This window comes from Chelonia mydas, chromosome 1 (assembly GCF_015237465.2).
Source record: "Chelonia mydas isolate rCheMyd1 chromosome 1, rCheMyd1.pri.v2, whole genome shotgun sequence".
In the NCBI taxonomy this organism is placed as follows: Eukaryota; Metazoa; Chordata; order Testudines; family Cheloniidae; genus Chelonia; species Chelonia mydas.
The window spans coordinates 133,668,872-133,690,424 of NC_057849.1; the positions used below are offsets into that span (position 1 = coordinate 133,668,872).

General features: G+C 41.1%; 1 long non-coding RNA gene across 1 annotated transcript; it reads left to right on the top strand.

The window, feature by feature from the left end:
• Nucleotides 1-5,633: 5,633 nt before the first annotated feature.
• Nucleotides 5,634-19,794, top strand: LOC122464017. The gene is made up of 3 exons (XR_006287848.1): nucleotides 5,634-5,799; nucleotides 18,239-18,322; nucleotides 19,218-19,794. It is a non-coding gene; the product is annotated as an uncharacterized LOC122464017 (long non-coding RNA).
• Nucleotides 19,795-21,553: the final 1,759 nt, after the last annotated feature.

Here is a 21,553-nt window from a genome sequence, read left to right on the forward strand (position 1 = left end):
CTGCCTTGTGCAAGGGCGTTATGAGAGTGGCAGTGGGCCTGGGGAGGGGGCAAAGCAGCTGGATCATCTGTCACTGTGTGAACTCACTGGCCGTTGCCCCCTGCCACATGATGGTGTACAGACTGCTGCCACCTCTGGATGAATAGTGGCTGCAGAACAGCCCCTCTGCTGCTGAGGGGAGAACAAGTTCTACCACCCTTTTTGGCAATTGCCATGGGGAACGGGTGTCTTCTACGCCCATCTCTTACAGAGCTAGCCAGTGCAGAATATGCTACCTGGGCTGTGCACTAATTCCCAGGAACAAAATGTGGAGATTCTCTTAGGGATGGTAATGTGACAAATGTTTGGTTTGGATCTAATTTGTATGTTAATCTTTCATCTCGGAAGGTATTTGGAATCACTTGGATAGTTGCCTGGAGAAAAGTATAGCTAGTCTATAGTTATTTAGGGCTTCATTTACAGAGGTGCTGAGCACCTGCACCTGCAATTGGAGTCATTGGGAGCGTCAGTTTTATGTTGGTGTAGGACAGAATGAGTTTCAGAAACACTGGTGAATTTTTCCTGTTCCGGATTCAGGGAAACACTTACATCCATGGGAGTTAAGCAGGTTTGTAAGTGCTGTCCTGAATAACGATACTTTCCTGTACACTAGAGTTGATTGGACAATGGTAATAAAATTAGTGCATTTTTTCAACTTCTTCACTCTCTCTGAAAAGACTTGTGATGAGCCTACTCCCACCCCCTAAAAAATGCCTAAGCTACACGGCACTGAAGGCATCAGACAGTCTCATCATCACAGAAATGTAACTAGGTGCAAAAAGACACAGACTCCATATAATCTCTCTCCCCAAAACCACTATATATTCAAAATCCTATTCAGCTTTTTAAGAGAGGGTAACAAATGTATATTATAATATTACTTTTAGGGTTTTTTTCTTCTTGCAGTGCTGTAATAACTTCTAGGTGTTTCAACTCCTTTATCTCATGTTGTCTTCTCCTGGTTTACTGAATTATTAATCTGATTGTTCAATTCATATAGTACCTTCTATTTGTATGGTATTTTAATTCCAATAGGTGGGGCAGTTTAACCAGAGCTAGCAGAATGAGAATTCAGCATGAAGAGTAGACAAGTAAATCAGAGAGAGTGGCTGACTGAAAGGGGAATATTTCTTTGTGACCTGACTTAAGTTTCTGTGACCCTGAGAGTATATCTTTGGTGGGGTGTTCTTTTTTTTTTTAATTGTCTCATCTGGAGTGAAGGAGGTGAAAGGCCCAGAATTAAAAAGAACCTCTCAATAACTGATTTAATAAGGAAATGTTGAATGCATACTCTCAAAAATGAATGGAGGAGAGAGGGAAAATTAATATAAAGCCCTACATATTTTGACACCTGGAATGGCTTTCAGCTGCTTTTTAAAGCCCTTTAGAAATACTTTAATGTGGTAGCATAATTCTAAATGTGTCACTTTCCCACTGCAAGGTGAAAATTAAAGAGCAAACTTCAGGTGCTGTGTGTAGATGACTTAATTTTCAGTGAACGCAAATTAAGGCCCCAGTCCTGCAATTTTTAGTGTACAGGTGAATTGCTTTGCCTGTTCAGAGCCCCACTGACTTCAACAGGCACCTTCGCAGACCCCCAAAAAAGGTCTGTCTGTATGTTACATGTTGCAGGATCAAGACTTCAGATTGTGAAAATGCCTTATTTCTGACTTGCGCTTAATTATCTTTAGAACAAGTATGTGCTTGGTGGACCCAAGTCTGCAGGCCTAATCATATGACTAGTCCACCTGATACTGTACCTGTAAAAATGTTCCCTTTCACACTGTGAATGACAAGTAATCTTCAACAATTCACCATATTTATTTCCCCATAATTAGTAACGCCAATCCAGTAAAAATGCTTTGAAATGTAATTAGTATTCCATAATGGTGAGATAAAACCCATCTAACAGTATAAAAACTGCCAGTTTTTAACAAGAGCAACAGAGTGGGTGAGGTAATATCTTTTGTTGGACCAACTTTTGTTGGTGGAAGAGACAAGCTTCCGAGCTTCCAGTAAAAGGTATTACCTCACCCACTCTCATATCCTGGGACCACCACTGCTACAACATCTCTACAAACAAAATTTTAAAGACTAATTTGTACTGCTTCAACACTGATTAATCTGCAGGCACATAAGCAAGCACTCATATACCCAGCAGAGCCAATTACGAATGAACATTAGATAGAAATCTGTGAGGAATATTCACTGGACTGTGTATAATGTGTTTTACATTGGTTAAAAACAGAATAACAACACAGGATATATTTGACCTAAGTGAAATAACCATGTCTTCTTTAGAGCTGGTCAAAAAAATTTAGACTGAACAATTTTCTGTTGGAAAATGCAGTTTCATCAGAATGGAAGCAAATATATTCATTTCAGTGACATTTTTTGATGGGAAAAAGTCAAAACGAAGCATTTCTAGTTGTTTCAATAATGTTGAAATGTTTTGTTTCAATATGGTAAAAATGTCCTGTTTTTAATTTGTTGTTAGATTAAAATTCATATTAAATAAAATATAAATGTCAAAACAAAATAATATTATATTTTATACATTCAACCTTATTGAAATGAAATATTTTACCTTATGGGGAAGGTTTCAACATTACTGAAATCCCAAATTAAATTTTTTCAGAATTCTTGTTCCATTGACAGTTTTGAAATTTCAGCCTTCCCCCCATTTGGAATGAAAACAAAATTTGAATTTCCTAGGGAATGGAAATTCCAATTTCTGACCAGTTCTAGTCCTGTTGCATAAAATTGTTACATTAAATATGGTTAGACTGACTTTAGTCTCCCTCTGCTTCCCTTTTTGATTCTGCTCTCACCTCAAAGTAAATCAGGAGTAACTCCTTTGAAATCAGTGGGTCAAATTCTCTGCTTGTGCAAAGGAGCAAAACTCCACAGAAGTCAATATTTACAACTGCACAGCTTTTTTATAACAGCAGACAATTTGGCCCAAGGGAGTTAAACTGCTGTAAAATTGGCGTAAGTGAGATCAGGATTAAGGTCCTAATACAATTTACTCAGATTGACTTCTTTGGGCTTTGGATCAGGCCCTAAACACACAGAGTCCAGTGCCAACATTCTGACTCTTAATGGTGCCAGTTGCACTGGTTACCACCAGTCATGTTAGTTACAGAAGGTAATTGAAGTGAGTTTTAAAAGCCTTTCACAAACGGTCCAAGTTACTCCTTCAATTTTTAATGACATCTCACTCTCCTGGACACCAGCTAATGACAATTCTTCTTGCATCTTGAGTGATGAAGTGTATTGCTTTGAGTAACTTCAGGAATATACGTCCCTTATTTAAGACCAACATAAGTAGAAGACCTGTCTGCTTTTACTGGCTTTTACCTGACTGTAATTAAGTGAAAAGAAAAGGAGTACTTGTGGCACCTTAGAGACTAACCAATTTATTTGAGCATAAGCTTTCGTGAGCTACAGCTGTAGCTCATGAAAGCTTATGCTCAAATAAATTGGTTAGTCTCTAAGGTGCCACAAGTACTCCTTTTCTTTTTGCAAATACAGACTAACACGGCTGTTACTCTGAAACCTGTAATTAAGTGGTATCTCTGTGGGATGGAATCACTTAATTGGAAAGCTACCTTAAGCACCTTGATGTGATAAAGCATCATGAAAGTTTGTTGGTTTTGTTCACTGCTGGGTTCTATTACCAGGGATCATTTAAAACCTAAATAGGAAAACAATCCCTTGCTCACTGCAATAGTTCAGAAGAATCTGGCCCAGCCATTCTAAACCTAGAAAAAATTAGAACTATGTTTTCAAAACAAGAAGGATAGTGATAAAGTATATGCTGGGCATAAATGTTCTCTGTTAGCCTGAGCAAAGCACACTGCCAAAAAATTCATTATACCAGATATTTTTAGGCGAGCAAAATCCAAATACAGTGTTATGAAGAATTCCTTTGAATGGATTACTGTTCCTATTTTATTTTTATTATGCTTTCCATGCAGGTTGTTATAAAAACTGGTCATCAATGTTCAGCAAAAAGTAATTGTAGGCTTTTCTGAGCCTGTTGAGCTTTTTATTACAGTTGCAATAAAATGTAATGCAAAATAGTTTTGTGACTCTGATGCACAGAACTTTGCATGTTCAGTATGTCCTGACAGAGCTGTTATTATATGATGTTAAGGACGTTTTACCACTATGTTTAATAAACTAGAAAAGAATATGCTGTATGAGATCATCCTTGTGAATTGTAGGCTGGATCCTGAACTGTGGAGCATTTGGCATAGCTCAGGCAGGGGGATACAAATGTATTTTTGTGCCCCACTCTCCGGATTAGCGCATCCTCAAGGCTGTGGTAAAGTTGTCAGCTGCCAAGAGCCCTCAGCAGCAAGGGTTGCCAGGGTATAGAGAAAACCCAGCCTCATTTCCTGTGCTGGGGGCCAGGCCAGGTGTGGCACAGGAGCCACTATTATGGTTCTATGCCTCTGAGATTTTCTGTGCGCAGGGAGAATCCACAAGAGGCTAGACTTTTGCGTTAGCCAACTTTAGGGTTCCTTGGAGCACTGCAAAGCTGATGAATCATGGCTCAGGATCTAGCCCAATGACTTTGTAACTACAGCTATATCTATACTGCAGCTGGGAGCATGCTTCCCAGTGCAGGTAGATAAACAGGTGGTAGCTCTGCATGAGCTAGTGCACTAAAAATAACAGTGTGACCACAGTGGCCTGGCAGGAGGCACAGGCTGAGGCTCAGGCTAGCCACCCGAGTATAAACCCGCCCAACCTCCTGTGTACGTACTTGGGTGACTAGTCTGAACTGTTGCCCATGCTGCTGTGGCCACACTGTTATTTGTAGCACATGAGCTCAGACAGAGCTAGCGCTTGTCTGCCTATCCACGCTGGGAAGCACGCTCCCTGCTGTTGTGTAGACATACCCTGGATTTCGTAAAATATTTTAAACATGTGAACCTTTTAATCCTGGTGGTTCCAATATATAACCCTAGCGAAGTCAACAGGACAAAACACACCCACAAAATTCAGCACAGGCATAAGTGCTTTGTTGGATCAAGGCCTTTGTGTACTCTCTCTCTGCTAGTGAAAATGGCTGGCGGCTGCTGCTGCAGCAGGGAGTGGCTCCATGACTACTGTGATAGGGGCGCAGATCTGTTTATCACCCCACTTTCAATCAGCCCTATTAATAAGGTTCTGTATTTGTTATTGTGGCTTTTATTGTTGTTATTTATTTATTAGAGTAATGTCTAGTGCCCCAAACAAGATCAGGTTTCCACTGTGCTAGGCATTGTACAAACAAATAGTGAAAGTACCAACCTAAAGGATTTACAGTCTAAGTAGACAAGAGGCTCAGAGAGGTGAAGTGACTCTCAGCGGTCACACAGCAGGTTAGTTGCAGAGCTGCAATAAGAATCCAAGACTCCTGACTCTCATACAGGGTCCTGTTCACTAGACCACACTGTCACCCTGTGACGGGCGTGTACGCTCCACACTGTGACTGCAGGAATTAATCCCTCACTGTGGTCTGAGGAAGCCATGCGCCCACGGCCCTACTGGGCATGCTCAAAGTGCAACACCAGTATAAGAGGGAGCAGCCTGGCTCAGTCTGTGGTAGGGGAAGGAGATGTGTTGTTGGTTTATGTTGAAGGGCTGTAGGCACTTCATCATGTGGAGTCTAGCCAGCTGACAGCAACCCTCAACCCCTAGGCTCTGGACATGACTGAAGAAGAAGGAACCAGGGGAACTAGGAAGTCATGAGATGTGGAGAAGTGGGTAGGAAGTAACTCAGAGAGTCTTTGTGGGGAGTTGGTTGGACAACTGGAGGCTAGCTTGGTGTGTTTTGGCCGCATCCCTGCTGAGCTGGTGGCAGGCAACCCTGCCACTGACAGGGCCCTGGGTTGGGACCTGGTGTAGAGGGAGGGCCTGGGTTCCCCTATCCTGGCTGCCACCTACCCTAAGGTGGTGGCCAATGGTGAGCTGGAGCTGGTTTGCTAGAACTGGCTGTTAAATTTAGAAGCCCTTTTTAGAACCAGTTGCCCTGTGAGGGACAATTGGTTCTAAAAGGGCTTCTAAATTTAACTGGCCAAAAGTGGTGCCTTAAGCACTGACTCTGTGGGTGCTCTGGGGCTGGAGCACCCATGGGGAAAATTTGATGGGTGCAGTGCACACACCAACAGCTCCCCACCCTGCCTAGCCCCAGCTCACCTCTACTCCTCCTCCCCTGAATGCACTGCCCCTGCTCTGCTTCTCTGCCCCTGCCCTCCCTGCCCCCAGCTTCCTGTGAAGTACCTGTTTGTGTGGGAAGCCTGGGAGGGCTGAGACACAGGCGGTGGCTTTGTGCTCAGGCCCAGGGAGGCGGAGGGGAGCTGGGGTGGGGGTGTGTGAGAAGGGCTGTGTGTGCTGCAGCAGGTAACCTGGGGGGGGGGGGTGAGCAGGGGAACCGCTCCCCTTCCCAGCTCACCTGGGCCTGAGCGCGAAGCCGCTGCCTGCTTCTCAGCCCTCCCAGGCTTCCCGTGCGAACAGCTGATTGGCGGGAAGCTGGGGGAGGGGGTGGAGAAGCAGGGTAGGGCAGCACATTCAGGGGAGGAGACGGAGCAGAGGTGAGCTGGGGCTGGGTGCGGGGTGAGGAGCTGCCGGTGGGTGCTCTGCACCCACCAAATTTTCCCCATGGATGCTCCAGCCCCAGAGCACCCATGGAGTCGGTGCCTAAGGTGCCACTTTTGATGTGATCAGTGGGGGGAGTGGCTGCTCTCCCTGGGTATGCTCCCCCGCCCCTAGGAGCCAGAGGGACCTGCCGGATGCTTCCTGGGAGCTGCCCCAGGTAAGCACCTCTGCGACTCCCCACCTTGCCCCCTGGCTCTTAGGGGCAGGGTGGGCACCCACTACAGTGGCCCACAAGACCCTTCTGCCCAGTTCTGGGGGCAGTCAGGGGAGAGGGGTGGATGAGGCAGGGGGTGGGGGTGGGCCATGACCCCCTCATGGGGTGAGGAGGGAACCGGTTGTTAAGATTTTGGCAGCTCATCACTGGTGGCGGCTCATCCTGACAGTGATTGACCCTGGCCGCTAGGCTGTGCAGCCCCGAGCATGGGGGCAGTGATTGACCCTGGCCGCTAGGCCGCATGGAGCAGTTATTGACTCTGACCACTACACTGCGCAGCCCTGGCTGGGGGTGCACAGGCATGTGTGGGCCCGACCAGTGACACACCCCAGTTTTTTATCTATCTAATCTCTCTATCCTGGCTTTTATAAACTGCAAATCACCATGATATCTCAGTTTCAGGGATGAGGCCCAATTGCTATATTATGCTTGGTTTTATCAACCTGCATTGAAAGTTGATTTGATGCCTGTAAATGCTGAGGTAAATTGAGTGCATACTGATTTAATAGAAAAAAGGAACAATATGCAGCAAATAATCCATTTGACAAATGTAACCTCTATATCTGTGCCTGGAATATCTGGATTAGGACTGAGAATCTGACCAAATATATCTAAGAGTGGCACTTACAGAAGGAGGACTGGGTTCTACTATATCTCTATTGTCTCCTAATGAGGACACAGGAAATGAAACCCCAATATGGAACTTCATTTATTAAATATAGTTTCCATGTAAGACTGTATTGATGTGTCCTGAATATCCGAATGGAAATGATACCAGGGCAATTATATCTATTTCTGGAAAAGTATACAGAAGTGAATTCTGAAATGTGAAGTTCTGATTCAGTAATAAGTATCTGGAGACACATACAGCACAACATTTAGAAATCCAGGGGAAAGTGCCAGGAAAAATGAAGCATCAGGAGCAGGTGGCAATTTAACACTGTTTATATCAAGATGTAATGGTCCATCTCTTTTTGGTAGAAATTGGATTCCAAAGCTAAATTTAGGCCTGTTAGGAGCTAACCAGATCATTGACCCAGTAGAGGAATTATGTATTAAACAGACTTCTCTGTTCAAACCAGGAATAGGTTTTCTTGATAGCATTGACGCAAAAGGTATATTTCAAAGAGAGCAATTCCAAAATTCTGTGAAGCTAGACCAAGCTTCTGAAGTGAGAGACTCTGTGAAACAGCAGCGCAGGGAGGTAGAAAATGAAGGGATAATCTCCCCTGTTATGTTTGAACTGTAGCGAAAACAGATGGTGGTGTACCAATACATGAGGATTATAAAGTGGCAATTAATCTTTTCTCAGATGTGGATCAATACCCCCTTCCTAAAACTCAGGATTTATTTTTTTATGTTGGCAGGAGGACAGATGCTTACCAAGTTAGATTTGACCCAGGTTTACCAGCAGGTGGTGCTGGATTATAAATCTATTTTGCCATTAATTATTAAAAGGATTATTCCAATGTAACTCATTGCCCTGTGGTGTAAGCTGGTGCAACAACTTTTGTCAAATCTTTATAGAGCAGCTAGTTACTGGAGAAACAGGAGAGCACTTTTTCAAATTGAAAGTGGTACTAAGCATATTTTCTTTACTCCCAACTCAGCTGTGCAAACTAGAAACTTTTGCATGAGAATGTATATTACTTAGTCACCAGAATTAGTGGTGCAGGAATTCAACTAGTTACGTTAAAAATAGAAGTTATAGAGCTAGCACCAGTTGCAAGTTTTTCTGGCATTGGTATTCTACTGTGGAATACACATTTAATGCTTCCCACCTCTGGCAAAACCCATGAGCTAATTGTTACTGAGAGGCTGATCATGGGAATGCCAAAGAGTATACACTGGCCACTAATTTATGGAAGAACATAGGCAAAAAAGTGCCACACTCAACCTCCATTGCTGAGTCTGCATAGTGAAGGCATATAATCGGGTACTAGCAATGTCTGTTTGTATCTTAATTTTTTGAATGACATTTTATTATTGGTATAAACTTTGTAATACCAGAAGCCAAATGAATAAACTGGAACGGATTGATAAGAGCATGAAGAAAAACATTCTGACTAGAAATACCTGAAAAGTAAGTGGGTTATTTAAAAAAAAAAACAACCTAATTTTTCCACCAAAAAGTCAAAAGACAAAGTCAGCCACCTCCATAGTTAGTAAAAACAAACAAAAAAAGGTAAAACAAAACTGAACACTTTGTTTTTCCCCAATTTTCCTCAAATTTTTGAGTTTTTCATTCAAGTTCAAAATTTGAAAAAATTCATCTAGTTCTACTGCCCACTGTCTTCATTATTGTTTGTCCCTGTACCCTAAGGATTCCCTACTCCCTTTTTTGCTCTTCTCCCCTTAAAGTCCTCACCTGGAGATGGCTTTCCTTCTCACAGAAGAAGTCAGGATGCAAGCTGCCTTCGGAGCTTTGAGTCAAGACCTCTTTTTTTTGTCTTCTAGAGGGGTAACAAGAGAAGAATTTGAATTGTGCCTTCCACCAACGATGATAATACTTAACTCTTAGCACTCTTTTTCAGTAGATCTCAAAGCACTTCATAATCTTTACTGTATCAATTCTCGTAACACTCCTTGTGAGGTATTATTATCCCCATTTTACAGATAGGGAACAGAGGCAGTAAAGATAAACAACTTGAGCAAGGTCACACAGGAAGTCTTTTGCAGAGCAGGGACTTGAACCTTAGTTTCCCAAGTCCCAGGCCAGTGTCCTAACCACTGGACTGTCCTTCCTTTCTACTTGGAGGTAGAGCTAGCTTCCTATTTCTTCGGCCTTCCCACCTAAAAGCTTGGGATGGATTACTTGTTTGCATTTCTACAATGGAAAATCAAACTGACTTTTTTCATTAAAACTGATTCCACATAGATGTCAGATTAAGTCTAAAGTGATGTTGTTTTCTCAGACAGAGCCTCACGAGTGGTGTTCGAGGAGGTCACTGATAATATGCCTTCTGAATTATGTTGGCCTATTGCAAAAGTCATTGCACTTGTTTTGTAGACAGAATCCACAACAGCACTCAATACTTTTACAGAGCATTTAAATGCCATACAGCTATTGTCTGAAATACACCTACAATTTCACAATAAAGAACTTTTACGAGATTCATCCATTTTACAAAGCTGAACAAATAGTTCTTTATATCTCTGACTCTCAAGTTCTTTATCAGCAGATTGTGCAGATGTTATCACAGTCCCATTAAAAGTGATTGTAGGCAGTAATACGGACAACTATTTCTGACTGCCTGAGCTGTCGATCCTTTCAGTTCAAGGAAACAATATGAATATATTCTGCCTTCATTCCATATCTTGTCCTGTTTAATTGACAGGCCTGCAATACTTACACTTTGCTGTGAATTGTGCTTTCCTGTCAAAAGATATTTTGAATTCAATATGTGGATTTACATTGTTTTGCTATTATGGTTAATTAGTGCTTCTTTCTGCAGATAGTTACAGAAATGTGAAAGAACTGATGGGCTGGAGTTAATGTGGCTCCGGCTATAATAATCTGGACACTTGAGTTCAAATATTGCTTGGTGGCAGCTAACTGACAAATGTGTTTATCTTCCCGATCTAGTTTACAGAAGACATTACAAACCAGTATTCATTCCTCAAGCACAACAGCTCCATTGCCTCTGCGTTTTATCGCCCTTTTCAACTCAGATCTTATTTGCTTCCACTTGCTAACCTCTGTTATCCCCTAATTCTGAATTCTCTTCCCTTCCCACATCTCACACATCTGCCTATTATTGCCTTCACAATACTGCCAGTGCATGCCACTACCTTTGCTGCAGCATGGCTGAAATATTCATCGTTGCTTAATCTCAGACTTTTAAGGTCTCCATCAGTTGGGGATTTTTGTTACTATTTTTTCCAGAACCAGATCAGAAGTGACAGTCTTTATACAACACCCCACGGTGTTCCCTTCAGAAGAGGGTAAACTCCATTCCTCCAGCCCCTTCTTGATGAAAAGAAATTGTTTGGGAAGTCAAATGTTCCCATCTGTAAACCTGCCCCAAGTTTTGGGTTTGTAAAGAAACACACAAAAAGGTGAGGCTTTTACCCAGTTTGGGGTTCTATTATGAAAGTCATTTCCCCTCTTCATCTGCACCAGTCCTAGAACAGGTTCCAGGGATGAATTCCCACATGAGAACCCAGCCTTTACTTGTCAACTAAGGATATTTAACATGGGAATTATTGACACACTAAATATGGAAAACCACAATGCTAGTCACATTTTAAGTGACACATGGGAAGCCTCTGGCAGAGGTGGGAATAAAATTCAAATCTCCTGACACCAGGCATTCATTCACTTCTTCTGTTCATGTGGAGGCAAGCATCAGAATAAATAAGCTTATGTGTTTTAAGTAACAAGATTAACAGAAGACAAAAAGCACAGAAGAATATCAGTGCTTTGTTCCAGGTGCCTTTTGAGAATGCAGGCTGTTGTCTTGGTACTAGCCTATGTCCCGTACTGCCAGATTGATTCATCAAAATAAGTCGCTCTTACATGCTGCTGGCTTCATTTCCAGAAATGCCAAGCACTCAAAAATCTCATTGGAGTCAATGGGGATTGCAGATATTCCTTTGAAAATCAGGCCATAGCATTTCTCAAGGTGAGAGGTAAGGTGAGAAGTTTTAATTTCATCCCAAATGATCTTTAACACACAATGAATTCAGCTAGCTTAAAAAAAAGTTCTCATACACTTTGTTCTTTTATTAAAAATTTAAAAACCAGAGAAGCTGAACATTTACTTACCATGATGTCCTTAATATTTACTTTACATAGCTTATTTAAAAGAAACTGGATTGCTCTACAGATTCCTTAGTGGTTATTTTATCCCAGTTTTGCATGTTAATGTATTCTCAGATCTGAGGCTGCTGTCTATAGCTCACTGTCTAGAGAAATGCAAATTAGTTAAAGCCTCAATATTTCTGGAAAAAAGCTGTCTAACATCTAGTTGAAACTACATCTGCAGTATCTCTGTTTATCTTAACTACGTTTAACACTGTAATTAAAACCAGTCGCAGTAGTGCTTCCAGAACAACATTTTCAGATCTGGGTGGTATTTGAAATTCTACATAGGATGATGTTGTATCTCTCTTCAGCTACTCCTGTTAATAGAGCAAAATGTCTGGGAACTAGACATCCCCAAAAGTGCTATGAAAAATAAATTATATATTTATAAAATATATAACTATTTAATGGGGAAGGAGGTGAGGGAGAAGAAAGAGGGTGGGGGAAGGAATCTATAATCTTATTAGGAAAGCTTTTGGAACTAGTAGAAATATCACTGTTCACCAGTTCACTGAAGTTGTTCCAGGGAACTCTCTTCCCAAAATCTTGCAGTTTAGAGCTTTATAAGTGAACAAAGATTTATACAGGACAGAGCATGAAGATCTAGCTGTTAGCAGTGATCGTGCTCACTTCAATTGATTCCAAAAGTCAGTTGACTCAGATCAGTATCAGTTCTGCAAAACCAGCATGTGTTTAAAATATTTTTCTACATATTTTTGCCCAGGGAAGCTTGAATTCAAGAACGTATTTCAGTTATCATCCTTTTTTGCTGATGGTGGAGTATTGTATTTCAGAGCATGGTGGTAGAAAATGGCACAGATAGATGTAGCTCTTTAGCTGTCTCTTAGGTATAGAAAACTATCTGGGAACAAGGCTTCAGAAAGGGTCATCCATTTAACTGGATTGGTGCCTGTCCCTTTAATTGGAGCTGAATTCAATGTCATTAAAAAGCACAAGTTCAGACTCATTAGTAATCCAGGGGAAAGGTAGTAAGAAATGGAAAACTGACTACTGCAAAACCAGTAAAAATCATCACAAATATTTTTCTCTGCAACTAATAGATAAATAATGTATATTTTCATAATTGCCTTTAATACATATGCATGCCTGACTGAAATATATGCGCTTGTCTAACAGGAAAACAAATGCCACTTAAAACCAGAGGAATATCTTGGAGTGCAGTTTCAGTTAATTGATGCAAATTGTGCCTAAGTGCAGTGTTTTGTAATTTGCTATCAGAAGGAATAGCAGGCTTCATCAATGTGAATGATTCAAAGTAAAATGCATGGAGCATCACATCCAGTTGTGGTACCTCATTTCCTTGCTAATCCTGGTAATGTGGCATTTGTGTGCTGTGTTATCTGGAACCGAATAAAATTGTCCATAGGTGTGCCCTAAGAGAAGTCTAGGAATAACTCGGCAACTTTGAGATGCTTTCTTTCCTACTGAGAAAATATTATAATTTTAAATTGGGCCTTCTGGAAATGCATCAGGAATATTTATGTGCGGGACTGAGCACCTTCAAGTTATTAAATGGCAATGCCCACTTATTACTTTGTGAATCACCGCCCATTGTTTTGATGCACAGTCTGGAGTAGATCTTTCTTGGCTGCTGACTACTAAACATTTTCATCCTTTCAGATGCTCAAATATTGTAGGTTTCAGAGTAGCAGCTGTGTTAGTCTGTATCCACAAAAAGAAAAGGAGGACTTGTGGCACCTTAGAGACTAACAAATTTATTTGAGCATAAGCTTTTGTGAGCTGAATGCATCCGATGAAGTGAACTGTAGCTCACGAAAGCTTATGCTCAAATAATTTGTTAGTCTCTAAGGTGCCACAAGTCCTCCTTTTCAAATATTGTAATGAATCTGGTTCATTACTGGGCACTATACAACATCCAGCCACTAGAGAGCTTCTAGAGCACAGGAAAAGGAAAGACCACACTCAGGAGAAGCGAAAGCCAGAGGCTGCAAGAGCAGCAGGTGAGAGGCAGCAGCCTGGGAGCAGAGAGAAGCCTGGGGAGTAAGCAGCTTGGGAACTAAGACCAAAAGTCTGAGAACCTGATTCATGCACTCTGCAGACAGAAGAACAGTGTGAAGAGGTTATACTTATACCCCTCTATTTTATGGCCTGGTTTGTCTGACTTTCAGTGAGAATTAGACTCTTAAGTGCCTAAATTTTGAAAATGGCACTTTGGACAAGTTTCAGAGTAACAGCCGTGTTAGTCTGTATTCGCAAAAAGAAAAGGAGTACTTGTGGCACCTTAGAGACTAACCAATTTATTTGAGCATAAGCATTCGTGAGCTACAACTCACTTCATCGGATGCATACTGTGGAAACTGCAGAAGACATTATATACACAGAGACCGTGAAACAATACCTCCTCCCACCCCACTCTCCTGCTGGTAATAGCCCATCCAAAGTGACCATTCTCCTTACAATGTGTACGATAATTAAGGTGGGCCATTTCCAGCATAAATCCAAGTTTAACCAGAATGTCTGGGGGGGGGGGGTTAGGAAAAAACAAGGGGGAATAGGCTACCTTGCATAATGACTTAACCACTCCCAGTCTCTATTTAAGCCTAAATTAATAGTATCCAATTTGCAAATGAATTCCAATTCAGCAGTTTCTCGCTGGAGTCTGGATTTGAAATTTTTTTTGTTGTAAGATAGCGACCTTCATGTCTGTGATTGCGTGACCAGAGAGATTGAAGTGTTCTCCGACTGGTTTATGAATGTTATAATTCTTGACATCTGATTTGTGTCCATTTATTCTTTTACGTAGAGACTGTCCAGTTTGACCAATGTACGTGGCAGAGGGGCATTGCTGGCACATGATGGCATATATCACACTGGTGGATGTGCAGGTGAACGAGCCTCTGATAGTGTGGCTGATGTTATTAGGCCCTGTGATGGTGTCCCCTGAATAGATATGTGGGCACAGTTGGCAACGGGCTTTGTTGCAAGGATAGGTTCCTGGGTTAGTGGTTCTGTTGTGTGGTATGTGGTTGTTGGTGAGTATTCGCTTCAGGTTGGGGGGCTGTCTATAGGCAAGGACTGGCCTGTCTCCCAAGATTTGTGAGAGTGTTGGGTCATCCTTCAGGATAGGTTGTAGATCCTTAATAATGCGTTGGAGGGGTTTTAGTTGAGGGTTGAAGGTGATGGCTATCGGCTATCAGCCATCACCTTCAACCCCCAACTAATATCAGGTACTTTTCACCTTTTCTGTCCAGAACTGTTGTATGGTGTTACTGAACACTGACAATGCAGATGTGGCTGCATTTTAGTGGCAAGTGAACAGATCCTTGTGCATATATATAGTGTGTACACTTTGTGTATAATGGGATCTCTGGATGAAAGGGAGTAAGAAATTCAGTGGGAGTTGAGTGCCTAGTGTTAGGATATAGATATTCAGGCCTGTCTGTAAAGGCCTATACTCTAAGAATTTAGGTGTATTCTTATCACTTAGCTAGTTATAGAGGTATAAAAAGAATCAAAATCACTGTCTGCCTGTGTAAGGGCCTTCTCTCACTGTGACAGTCTGAGGCCCTGTGCTTAGGCTAAGGCCGCTGGCTAAGCAGCAGAGGCAGCCATAAGCTGGGAAGTGATCGGTCACATCCTCACTAGTCACATTGAAATAAGGTGCTATTGGGCTGTTAGGCATTATCAGGACAGGATTGTATTCCTATCACCTCCAGAGAAGGGGAAGTCCCTAGAAAATAGAAAAGGAGTACTTGTGGCACCTTAGAGACTAACCAATTTATTTGAGCATAAGCTTTCGTGAGCTACAGCTCACTTCATCGGATGCAAGAAATGTAAAATGTAAAAGGAAACTAGGTTTGATAGCATCCTGTCTGGCAAGAACTCATTTATCAATAGCTGGGATGTGAAATCCTCATTTCTGTTTGTTCTATCACTGTAGTCCCCATTTCCCTATTGTTTGTCTGTATAATCTGTCTGGTTCTGTGATTGTTCCTGTCTGCTGTATAATTAATTTTGCTGAGTGTAAACTGATTAAGGAGGTGGGATATAATTGGTTAAATCATGTTACAATATGTTAGGATTAGTTAGTTAAATTTCAGGAAAATGATTGGTTAAGGTATAGCTAAGCAGAACTCAAGTTTACTATATAGTCTGCAGTCAATCAGGAAGGAAGGGCGGGGGGAATGGGAACAAGGAATGGGGGTGGGAAAATTGGAATCATGTTTTGCTAAGGGAGGGGAATAGGGACATAAGTAAGGCTCTGTGGTGTCAGAGCTGGGAAGGGGGACACTAAGGAAGGAAACTGGAATCATGCTTGCTGGAAGTTCACCCCAATAAGCATTGAATTGTTTGCACCTTTGGACTTCAGGTATTGTTGCTCTCTGTTCATGTGAAAAGGACCAGGGAAGTAGGCGGGTGAAGGAATAAGCCCCCTAACACCCAGTTCCTTTAGGCTCCTAGTGTATATAACTAATACTACAACAAAGAGGCAGCTTCCTATCTCAATAGTGTGTTTTCATTATCCATGTGTATTATGAAGGTTGGGATGGCTTGGACTGTCCCTTCTTGCAACACAGCTGGAAATAGCAGATGAATTATGCTTTTGTACCAAAACAGTAAATCTCTGAGAATGGAGAACATGGACAGTGGAACGTAAGAGAAATCTAATCTTTATACATCAGTATAAGTAGTAATGGAAAATGACAATTCAGGACCACATTTATCAATTATTTCATTAATCAACTAACTCATTCAGCATTCCATGAATGGTCTAATTTCTGTAATAGGGGAAGAGGGCTCTGTATCATGTCATATAGCCAAGGTGCCTGTTATACTATGAGGCTATCTGGGATCTGAGAGATCTTTTCTGTGGATCATGCTTAAAATTCTTTGCCGTGAGCAGCACTGGTTTTGGGGACTGAGTGACAGCCTAGCATGTGACTAAAGGGGCAGATTGGGAGAAATCTGTCTTGAAAATAAAGAAATAAATAAAAACAGTGAACCACCAATCTGTTGCAGCAAGACAGTTTATGTCGGACCTAATGTTTTGTGATGTTTTGCAGCCCATCCATGACCTTATGAATGATGCTCAGTCACTGGGAAGGAAATTAAGTGACAAAAGATTGTGTTCCAAAAAAAACACAAGACAAAATAAATGTTTGCTAACTGAAAAAGGCGAACACTGATAGCCAAAGTAATGTTTTTGTATTTCTAAGAGGATGTTACAAATGTAAAAAACAGAAATAAATGTCTAAATTCCCTTCTGTAACCCCCAGGGTGAACCTGAACTCTATTTGAAGGCAATAGACAGGCTCCCCTTGATTTCAGTGTGAGGTGGATCAGGACCTAAATGCCAGAACTCCCACTGATGTTAATGTGAGTTGTACGCAAGGCTTTGATGAGCTTATCCCTGCATATTAGGAAGGAGAATTTAGCCTGAAAACTAAAATAAATGACTTTAAAAATTATTATTTCCCACGCTTCTGTAAAAATATTTGCAAAACTTATTTAAGCGATTATTCATGAGTTGAATGTTCAACTGGTTTTATGTGGGTAAAATTTCCCTTAGAAATTCCACTTCTTGCACTGGAATTGGCTAGTGAAGTAATAGGAAGATTTGGGCAGAACACTCATTAAATAAATCTTTTTTTTTTTTTTAAATTATGTGCATTGCATATTTACAAAAAATATCACCAATGCCACATGATAAGCCTTCAGAGTAAAAACCAAGTATGAATAGACTTCTTTAGTACTGCTCTAAAGGGACCATTTCTTTTCCACTGGGTGGGTAAATTTCAATGAAAAGAAAACTCTCTTCCTGATAGGCTTGAGCTTTTAGTGAATACCACAGCTTGACACAAACTGAGCTACTTTTTACTACCCATCTAGCTTTAAGTATTTTAAACAAATGCCATAATAGTTGAAGGGAGAGGCTTCAGCAGATACGCACCAAAGAAGATCTGTCTAAACAAGAGGAATTCCTTTTCTTCACATCCTAGTCTCTTTGCCTTAACCTCATTGCTGTCTGGGAGAATGACCTTTGTTTATTTTCTAGTGTGTATACAATTAAAGGATCAATATGAAAGGATCCACAATCTCTGTAGCAGTCTCTTCTCCTCTCAGTATGTACTGTGTAACAAATGCATAATTTATCTATGCTCAAATAAATTTGTTAGTCTCTAAGGTGCCACAAGTACTCCTTTTCTTTTTGCGAATACAGACTAACACGGCTGCTACTCTGAAACCTAATTTCTGTGTCAATAGTTATTGTCAATAGTAATGCACTGGGGGGTGGGGGGGAGGGAATATAAACTTTTACATTGGTAACTCTCTTCACCAGACCTTATTATTTCTACTCTATAGACTACTACTTAATACACTGATCTAATATTTATAAGTCAAACTTATGTTGATGCTGCAACAATATGAGTACAATGTTGTTGATGCAGATTTTGCTTGGTTGCCTAATTATTTCTCAAAGGTAAAAGAGGTTAGCACACAAATATCTTCTGTAATGTATTTTTCTTCTGGCATCTTTCTGTAAGCTGTTACTCAATAGTGCTGCTGCCAGAGGACATCACCAAATGTGAGAAGAGACCAGTTGATATTTTAAACCTTTGAACATTGAGGTCATAGTTTTTTGTTTGGAATTTTAAGTTAAGAAAATATACAGGTTGCATAGTTAAGCACTAAAGTCAGGAAATGCACAGGCAGCCTTAATTTTGCTCCACTATGCATATACATTATGATTAATTGTATGGCTGTATACATCTCAAATAATACTTTTTATACAAATGTGGATAGCAACGTGTGCCATTTTGTAGTACCATGTACTATTCTGTGTATGCTGGACAGAGTCCATGAATGTTATTTATATGAGAAGTCCATAGTATGCCAATCTGACACGATAGTTAATAAATAATACACTGCAGAGTAGCTTTCATCTTTAGGTTTCAAAGTCCTTCACAGATATGGGCAGTCTGTGGTGTTTCTGTATGCTGACCATACAGATGTGGCTGCATTTCAGTGGTGAGAGAGAACGAACTTTGTGGAGCATAGTGAGATCTCTGGATAGCAGCAATAATATCTTAAGGGGGGGAAAAAAAGAAAACTGAGATCCAGCGAGGATAAATGACTTGCCCAAGCTGGTGGCAGAACCAGCGGTAAATCACCACTTTACGTTCTAATGCTTACTCCCTTGCCCTAGCCACGCCACAGATATAAAAGTTTGCTGTTATAAAGTTTATGAATATAGTGATCACTCTAAAAATAATAATTTAGATGATACTGTGCAGGTGTCACCTTTAAGCATAGAGAGAACTAATTTTGAACATCCAAACCAGTGATACTGAGCCTGCGGCTCCAGAACCACCAAAGATTTCCTAGGGTCTTTCATCCTGTTTTGATATTTAAGGGGAGTTCTTATCACTGGAATATCACAGCTCTGCTTGGTGCTCGTGAGGTAGTGGGGTTACTGGGAATAATTGGAATGAAGGCACTAAGATCACTCCCTTTCCTTCCTAGCTGCCGGAGGAGGTAGAGCCTGTGCGAGATAGCAAAGAGAGCCCTCCATCCCAGCAGCCAGAACTGTGGGGAGAACACACATGCACACCCATCCCTCCTGTTTGTTAATTAAACAATTGAAGGTTGGAGAAAGAAAATAAGAGAGGAGACATTATGTGGAATCGGGCCATGAAGACCCACAAAATCAGTGTTTCATTGTAATATTTGTGTCTTGATATTGCATCAATACTGAACATTCAGTTGGACTGTGTGACAAAGAAATATCATGGCGCAAACATCACAAGGCAAGGTCGGAATATCACTCGGCGAGTTTTTTCTTTTTTTACATTCTGGAACATTGTACACAGACATAGTGGCGCCCACATTTTGGATTTACTGGGGCATACATAATCTTGATGATTAGAACCAGGACAACTGCACACAATAGCACAGACTCCAACATGACTAATTATCTAAATCATTCATATTTTGTACTACTATTGTTTTTGGCATGTTCTTAACCAGGCATAAAAAATTAAAAGAGCAGTTTAAGGAAACTCTTGTAATCCATTTACAAATAAATTAAGCTTTGCCAGTCTTCTGTCTGTAAACATGATTATACCATTCTAGATCTCAACATACTTAAGACTTGATAGGATGCCATATTGCAAAGACAATTTAAATGTTATTGTGACTAAGCTTAGTGAGCATTAAAAGGAGTAAAGTTTAAAAAAATCAGTTTTGTTGCAAATCAGGAAGGATTCAGATATGATTAAAATATCAAAGTCCAAGATTTACAAATGTCAGTATCACAACACAGGCATATTTAACTTGATGGCTTTAAGGAAAGACTGTATAATGTGTGGCATGGATTACTAAAACATTTTTGGTGTCTACTAAAATCACTAGCCTACAGTACAAAGCAAGATGTTCTGTACATCAGATCAACATACAACAGCTGGAGCAAAGTAATTACTGGAAATGAAATCAAGAACTGTGACAGTTTTCATGTACATATGAACTGGAATCTAGTGTTCGCTACATAAATCATCCTAATAGTCTGATATACCAGAATTCTTTGTTAGTCACCCAATCAGACATATGTTAGACACATCTTTTGTGTAGTTCTTTCTTGCTGTGGTTTTTGAAATACAGGGATATGAATAGCAGTGCACACCAAAGGGCTGTGCTGTAACTCCCCTGTGTGGACACTGCAGGTGGTAACTAAAAGGTTCCTAGTTCACATTACCAAAAAGGATTACCTAAAGTGAACTAGGAACCTTTTCATTCACAACCATAGTGTCCACATGAGGGAATTACAGCACAGCCCTTTGGAGTGCACTGCTATTCACAGCCCTGTAGTCTGACTTGTGGGGCAGTGTATACAAGCCCTCAGTTTACATCTGAGGTAGCGTATAAAAATTGTATCTGATGTTTCCACTCACTTGAGATGAAAGCCATATTTGGTAGAAAAGCAGCTTCTTAACGTTCTCCTGGTATTTACTATGGGCTAGATTGTGACTTAGACTGCAAGCCCATGAAAGGGGAATAAGACTCCCCATCCCTGCCAACCAGACCAAGTGTGTAGAAGTAAACAGGGTTGCCTGCTTATTCCCTCCCCAGGGAACCGCTGCAGTGGGGACAGGGAATGAGCAGAGCTTTGGCTCCACCTTCCCTGCATCTTGGCTAGGGTAGCTGAACCAGCATAGTGCAGGGGGATAGTAAGTTGGATCGCTGAGTGTTAATAAAGGTGTCTCAGTGGGGGGAAAAAAAATTACTGCTGGTCTACACCAAACTACTTTTGGATATCATGGCCCATTTCCCTCCAAATCAGCAAATACTTTCTAAAGTGAAGAAGGCTCAAGCTTCATAAGAAGAGATTTGCAAAGCACCCACCTAGGCATCACCTCAGGGGCTGTCTACATTGCAATAAAAGACCCACAACATAACCACAGCTGGCCCGGGTCAGTTGGGGTGGGCTTGGGTTAAGGGCTATAAAATTGCAGTGTAGACATTTGGGCTTGGGCTGGTACCCAGCTTCTGAGACCCTGTGATGGGGGAAAAGTTAAATAATGCAGCTTTGCATCATTTCTCAGGAATCTGGGTGATCAGAAGATTTGCTGGGCCAGATCCCCACTTAGTATAAATCAGATTAGCTCCATTGAAGTCAATTTTATACAAGTTTAACTCAAACATTTCTGTTTTAGCACATCTATTAAAGGTCATATATTGGACTTGATTATTTTTCTATTTGACTCTTTGGGCCTCATCTAAAGCCCACTGAGATCAATGGAAAGGCTACCAATTGCTTTCAGTGGTCTTTGGATCAGACCCTTTCTCTACTCTACAGCAGACAA